Here is a 7,901-nt window from a genome sequence, read left to right as displayed (position 1 = left end):
ATTTATTTTCCAAATGCTAGTAATAGTCAAATAGTCAAGTGGTGTGGTATGTTTGTTAATTTTACACCTCATCACCTGGCCATCTGCCTCTTTGACGGGTGGGTCAAGTTGGATTCTTATAGTTGTTGCTAGGTGGGGGTTTACTCATCTGTGGTTTTATAATAGGAAAATAACTCTTTTTTCATGACATTACTCCACTTTATGTGACAACTATGATTTTGGTTGATATGATTCGTTTCAAAAGAATCCCAAGTACTCCCTCCGTCCCATAATGTAAGACGTTTTTTGACACTACACTAAAGTCAAAAAAATGTCTTACATTATGGGACGGAGGGAGTACGTCATAGGGAGAGAATGTATTTCAGTAGCTCTCAGCAAAAAAGACAAAATTTTGGGCTGCAAGAAAAAATTTACAGTTCATGTACTGTTTTGACCGATTTTGTCTTTTTTTCCACGAGCTCCTCAGATGTTCGAACAAGCTGAAATTTGGTATGAATATCACGCATTGAAATATCTGCCACCTAATTTTTTTTAGAAATTTTATATTTTACATATTTATTTTGAATTTACTGTTCATAAGGTGCAGACGAGCTCGGGCAGCGAATTGCGTTTCCGTGTTATATTCAGGCAACTATCGGTAGCCTACACGGAAGTATTTGTACCTGCTGTCCGTACGCATGTAGCCATGCTTAGCACGACGTGTGATCTACACGTCTAGGGCGGGTAGTTACGGTAATAGCTAGCGCAGCACGAAGTGGCCTAGCCGTAATTCTGAGAAAAAGCAAGGAGCAAGGTTACGCAATTTCCGGCGTCCTTCCTGTCCCCCTCATTCGTTCATATAAGGCGCAAAACCAGGCAGAATTGACAAATTTGGCCTATGAACGAAACTATTTTACAAACTAAACTCAGTTTAAAAAAAATTCATCCAACTAACTTTTTTATGTAGCGCCCAATATCTAGGCGTCACACTATACTGTGCAACGCCTAGCTCTGAGGCGCTACATGCATATCCAGCGTCGCATCCCAGACTACCTGAAAAATGCTAAGTCAATGTGCAACGTCTGAGAGCTAGGCGCCACACTGTACAATGTAGCGCCTAGCATGTAGGCGTTGCACTAGTGACTTCACCCAACGTCACGGTGTGGACACACTCTACACAGGGCAAGCCCATGCATGCATGGCACGGTGTGGACCCGGCCCAAATATTTTCTCCACTTACCATGTTCATATATACTACCTATACTAGTATACTTATACCACTTTTTCTCCTGCATGCATGCATGCATGAAATCACATGTCCATCCAGACATGCCGCGCGTCGTACCTCTGCCTGCAGGCTCTTTTGTCTGCTTGTTTCCTTGCCCTCTCCTGCGTGTTAAATTAACTTTGTGCATGGGTTTGCATATCGCATGTTGTGCAACGCCTACACACTATACAGTGTAGCGTCTAACTCTCAGGCGTTGCACACTGACTTAGCATTTTTCAGACATTCTGAGGTACGGCTCTAGCTAGGTGTGTAGCGCCTAAGAGCTAGGCGTTGCACAGTGTAATGTGACGCCTATATGTCGGGCGCTACACAAAAGGGTCAGTCGGATAAAAATTTTTCAAACACAGTTTAATTTGTAAAATAGTTTCGTCCATAGGTCATATTTGTTATTTTTGCTGCAAAACCACGACTCCGGGAAGCGCAGAGATCGAAGACGAGCGATAGTGAGAGGAGGGACTGCACATTCTGCACAGCGACGTGCCTACTGGTGTGTTGCCAGAAACAGGAGACGGCCATGTCAGGCAAGGCGAGGCGGCTCTGCGCGGTGCTGCTCTGCCTGGCCGCACACTACCAAGGCGGAGGGAACGGGGGCGGTGGCGGCGGTGGGAGAGGTGGAGGAGGTGGCGACGCCTGGAGGAACTGGGTATATGCATGTGTGAGTGTAGTAGTACGTATATACCTCTTGTATGGTAGTATAACTTCCAAACAAAATTCTGTGTATATGCATGTGTGAGTGTAGTAGTACGTACTAGTATATGTTAAATTCCGTGTAATCAAGTACTAACGGCGATTCCAATACAAGTTTCCAAGCATCTTCTAGGGTTGTTTGCGTCATGCTGCTTAACTGCCGTACTGTCATGACTCCTGAGTACTTTATAGAGTTCAAAGGATCGCATGATTCACGTCTAAGCTTCTGTCCAGTATCTCACTAATTTGGATATAGGGAACGTAATTAAGCTTGGAATCTGTTTTCCAAACGAAGGTAATACCTGTGTGAATTTCACAGTGAAGTGAAGACAAAAAAACATCTCTTCTATACGATGACACTCCACTTAACTTTTTTTTTCTTTTGAGACTTCACTTTACACACACTCTTTCACTTTTTCTCTCGTTCTATTGTTGCTTTGAAAAGCGTCCCATAGTTTGGAGTGTGCAGATGAGAGAATTCTTTTTAGATAAAGAAAGAGCTTTATTGTCCCCCGGGCCTTTGCACCCGTTAAAATGACGCAAATGAGAGGATATGAACTACACATGCCTCATCGACTAACCGTGTTCATATAAGATTAATTGATGGTTTTAGCGTTTACACTACCAGAAACTGAAATATTTCTGTGAGTCTTATTTTCCTGTCGGGCCCGCGTTAGCGCACAGGGAAATGGGCTTCTACTGTCGGGCCGCAACTACACGCCAGGAATAGATTAATTTTCCTGTGCGCTTGTCCATGGACTCACAGGAATAATAATATACCTGTCGGTCGCTTCTCGGCCCACAGGAATAGCCCATTTGACGCCACATATTCATCTAATTCGCGTCAAAAGTAGCCCATGTCCCGCCGCTTTGCCAATTCGAGCCCGCCATTTTCTCAAAAAAAAACATATGGGCTCTATCCCCAAATCGCTCCAGACCTAGCTCACTCTCGAACATTCTCCCCCAAATCTCAGCCCCCAACCTAGCTCTCTTTCCAGCGGCCAGCGGCCGGCTGCGCCCCGAATCCCTCGCCGTCGGTTGCGCCCCCAAATCCCTCGCCTATTCCATCCTCTCGTTCGCCCCCTCCGCCTGATTCGCTGGTCAGTAGACTGACCACCCGCTGCCCGAAGTGTCGCTGGTAATCTCCCAGCGCTTCCGGAGGAGGGCCACCGTCAACGACCCCGTGGCCGTCGTCCACTGGACCACCGCATCCTTCCCTGAGTGGCGCCCTTTCCAATCCAGGTACCACCCTTTCCTGTACAGACGCCCATATGGCATTTGAGATTTATTTGTTGCAAGTGGCGGAGGAGCCCATATGGCTGAATCGCCCCGTTGCTGATAGTAGCATGCCTAATCCATCTAGGAATAAGCTACTAGCTATTTGGATGGATTTTATAGAGTTGGGTTGTGTCAGTTACCCATCCACGGCATATTATTAGGCCCTATCAGATTCGTGCTGGAAAGAGACATACAAATCTGTACGCCTACCCTGATTTGGCACTTGTTTTTCTTCCAGTAGACTATCAAATACTTTGTCTTGCTGATTAGATTGCCAAAACCAAAGTCTAAAAGTCAAATCTTTTTTTTACATCTCCTAGGTTATAGGACTTCTGAAGTTATTTCACTTGTTGATGAGAAAGAAAACAGAGTTAAACGACGGCTGATTATCAAGGTAGTGGTCAGTACTGCATGCTTGTTGTTGTTTAATATTCGGTCAATTTCTCTAATATATCTATGCATGTCTTGTTTTGTGGTCCGATAATGCTTACCAAAGTTTTTCATTATTTTGCTATTGGGTTTTTTTTTTAGCTCCTTCCTTTTCATTTCCTACTATCCTTATGCTAATTATCTCAAATGGTTATGTTGTGTGTAGTAGGATTAGATCTTGGATTTGCTAGTGGACTTTGGGAGTTTCTTGGCCAGCTTGGTGACTCCACATTTTTCACTATTTCAGCAAGCCTTTGGTAAGCATTAAACTTCCAGCATTACATTTTTATCTTATGTGTACATCTGTTTGCTTCCAATTACTATATATGTGTTGTTGCTAAATAGCTCATCTTAAGTATGATGTGTTGAGCTTAAATAATTAAATAGCTGATATATTCCATTTTCAACATAGAATTTGTTAAATGGCAGATCTTACATGGATGTATAGTGGTTGGCAGTTTGGTCAAATTCCTTCTAACCCATGGCTTTAACAAACCAACTGATTTCTAGACCATGCATTCTCTTTTCCCGGCGTAGCCGAAGGTGGTAAAATCAAGTGTCCATGTGCCAAGTGTCGTAATTATTTTAAGCGCAGTAGGGATGAGGTAGAGAAGCACTTGTATAAATACGGGTTTAGGGAAAACTATGAAATATGGACAGAACATGGTGAGAAATATGTTCCTAGCCAAGACGGATTTTCCTCTGCCACAAATTGTGCGAGGCATGATGAAATTGGCCAAATGGTTGATCGAATGGACAATATGTTAGTTGACCCAGGTGGTCCCTGTCCTCCACCAATTGATGAAGAACCAACTTCCTCTGCCAAGGCTTTCTATAGGATGGTTAGCAGTGCTGATGAAATTGTCCATGAGAACACAACACACTCGCGTCTTTCTACAATAGCGCGTTTGCTAGCAATGAAATCTCAGTATAATATGTCAATTGCAGAATATGATGATGTGTTACAAATCATCCATGAACTTATGCCTCCAGGTGCTAACTTGTCCAAGGACTTCTACCAATCTAAGAAACTCTTAAAGGTGACAGGTATGGTTGTTTCTTCACATGTGCTTACTTTTATGATCGACACCATTATCCTACCAGTTAATGCTGCTTGCCTTGTTGTTTAGGCAATTTAATTATGCTGGCCCTAATTCCAAACAGGACAACTATACTATGCAACTTGGAATCATTCTTAAATGAGAACACCCCGGCATAATTGAGAAGAAGGAAGGTGATGTTGTCATTAAAACCCGCCCAGCTTTGGAGTGATCTGATTATTATGATGATGATACTCTAGATGATAAGGGGCAGATAGCAGCAGATCGTGTGAAGCAAGTGTTTTGGGCAAGTTCCAAGTACTTGGGAGTTATTTTGAAAATCTGTATTGCACATGCATATTTGACATGAAAATGTGTGAACTTATAGAACTTGTTTGAGGTTCATGTGAAGGATGATGAAGACTCGGACAAGGTGGAGGATGACGTTGATCGTGTGTTTGACAACTATGCAATGAAAAAAGTGAGAGACATGATGTATCAAGTTCGTGTGGATGCTGTGAAGTTCTACTATGAGAAGAAAGGAGAGCGGCTTGATGGCACGTTGGCATGTTCAAAAGAGCTTGAATATGGCCAATACTTGGAAGGTGGAATACCATGGGTTAAGGAACATGCATGGCCGCATCTTTGTGCTTATTGGTGCTAAAAAAACGCCACGTATGTTCTCGCTCCTTCTAATCACCAACTACTGGTTCTGTCTGCATGTATCCAAGTTAAAATAACTATTGTTCTAGGATGATTACCGTGATTTGGCTAGAGCCACACATCCTGATAATTGGGAGGAGCGAGAGTTACATGGGCAAATGTTATATGAATCATCAGGTGGCATTCCCCATGGGCGACTAGCAATAGCGGATGGGGCAATTAAGAAGGCTGATGTTATCTCAACATCTAGAGAGAAGAAACTGAGGCTGTCAACTTTAGCATCACTTCGATGAACTATTCAAGAAAACGAAGAACTGAAGTGACGAGCTATTCAAGAAAACGAAGAACTGAAGCGACATAATGAGTACCTGCAAAATAAAGTGGATATGCATGAACGACTCTTCTTGGTACATGCAAATATGTGTACATATTTCAGATTAATTGTTCAAATTACCAACTGTTCTAATGTTGCATACTTGTCCATAGGTCCTTTTTAAGGAGATGGGTAAAGAACTACCAGAGGAGCTACACCAAGGAGCAAGGTCCCAGCCACATGTAAGTAAATTATTTCCTGAAACTTTTTATCAAACCGATGGTCAGCCAACCTTTGCAAATAAAGAGTATTATGTTATTTGAGTAGCCATTATCCATATCATGAATATCTTAGATCTTATTGATTGGTAAGGTACTATATACAGATTTGGCTTGATAGTTGGCACCACTTCCTCTCATTTCCCACCCAAAACATGTCAAGATATGCTTGTATGAGTGCACCTTGATTCGTCCATGCACATGTAATCCCAACTTAGCGAATTTACTATACTTAATTTCTTGGCCAAATCAAAACACCATTTGTGGTAGATGTTTACTTTTATTTTGATCACTCTCTCTTAGTTAAAATGACTACTAACCTTGTTCACCAAATCTGTCCAAACTCAGTGTGTTGATGGTTTACTCACAGAAGGCCATGTGGTGTTATAATAATTCATATTTTCTACCTGATGGTTTACTGCAACATTTAATTCAGAGGCCTTTTCTAGTTTGCTTCATAACCTCTCCTGGTTTGTCTAAATAAATAATCTGATGTAGGGGCATCTCATATTGGAACCCAAGCACTTGATGACAACACCGGTGATGGTGATTCGGGTGAAGCTGTTGGCGGTGACGACTCCAACAATCGGGAAAGCAAGACTTAGAATGCTAGTGATGGTAACCTGGGAAGTGCCTTTGTTGACAGAGTATGGTAACAGGACTTTAGAAGTGATGGTAGTGTTGGTAACACAATAGCATTTTGGTAGTTGCAACAAACACTAAAGCCAGGTTATCTGTTCTAAACTATGATCTATTGTTGTGAAGTATGATGTATTTTGTCTGTAATGCACTGAAGCTTATCCTTGCAACTTGCAAGTTGAACAATTTATCTTTTGTTGTCAAGAATTGTTATGTACTTAGATGTGTGAAACTAAACTTTATCCTTCTAATTTATGGTTATGGTTGACACGTGCATTTGGTTATGGTATGGTTTGTGGTAATAGGTGCAACATACAAATTTGAATGGAACATTAATCTGTACATTCAATTGCTGGAGGTATTGGACTGACAGGAGTACAAAATCATTGTGGGTGTGATATACAATTTCCTGTCGGGCACGAGATGACAGCGAAATGCACTGAATATTCCTGTCGGTGACTAACTGATAGCGAAATGCGGTGAATTTTCCTGTCGGGATATAGCGTATACCCCTGGCCATCCTATACCTGACGAAAACTTGTTTCCCTGTCGGTCACCGTCAGGAATATCCGTCAGGGAAATGTTTCCTGTCGGTTGGCCGACAGGCAAAAGCAGGTATCCCTGTCGAGCTATCCCTGTTGTTTTTCCCTGACGGCCGCCCGACAGGAAATGCTTTCCCTGTCGGGTTTCCCACTTTTCCTGTCGGTCTTCAGCCCACAGAAATATTTCTGTTTCTGGTAGTGTTAGCTGATTACTACCTTGGTGTGTTTACGCAGAGACAAATTTTCCACATGTACATGGCTCTTATGGGCTTACTCAACCGCCAAATTTGGGTATGACATTCGTGATGTGGGTATTACAGCCACAACCATGTATATGATCTGTAAAATTGTTTAATGTTTCTTCCCCATAGAGAAACACTTCCTCACATCTTTGCGATCGAAATTGCAAATTTCGAAGCATACAATATACCTAGCTAGTAGGCAATTGAGATATGTATGAGCATTTCCTCAATCCTACAAAATTATGAGCAATTGCGATATGTATGAACATTCACCTATGTGTTGCAGAAAAAGCTAGCAACATTGCGGTTCGAAGTCACTCCTCACTTGACTCAGATTTCCAAATGGTGGTGGTAGTAGTAGCAGCAGTCACATAGCTAAGTGATGCCTTTTAGCCTTTTGTTGTACGGGCATCTTCAATAGATTTGATAAATTAGTTATATCGATCCCTAATAATTGTCACTTTAACAAAAAAAGAAAGCTCTTATATAGTTAACTAAATTTACTATCAGGGTCGGGTTGCTT

General features: G+C 42.1%; 1 long non-coding RNA gene across 1 annotated transcript; it reads left to right on the top strand.

The window, feature by feature from the left end:
* Positions 1-4,659: 4,659 nt before the first annotated feature.
* On the top strand, positions 4,660-6,786 carry LOC119316104. Its single transcript, XR_005152824.1, has 4 exons — positions 4,660-5,376; positions 5,542-5,771; positions 5,851-5,919; positions 6,454-6,786. It is a non-coding gene; the product is annotated as an uncharacterized LOC119316104 (long non-coding RNA).
* The last annotated feature ends 1,115 nt before the right edge of the window (positions 6,787-7,901 follow it).

This window comes from Triticum dicoccoides, chromosome 1A (assembly GCF_002162155.2).
Source record: "Triticum dicoccoides isolate Atlit2015 ecotype Zavitan chromosome 1A, WEW_v2.0, whole genome shotgun sequence".
Taxonomy (NCBI): Eukaryota; Viridiplantae; Streptophyta; class Magnoliopsida; order Poales; family Poaceae; genus Triticum; species Triticum dicoccoides.
Note: the sequence above shows the minus strand (reverse complement) of the source record. Positions and strands in the feature narration are given on the sequence as shown.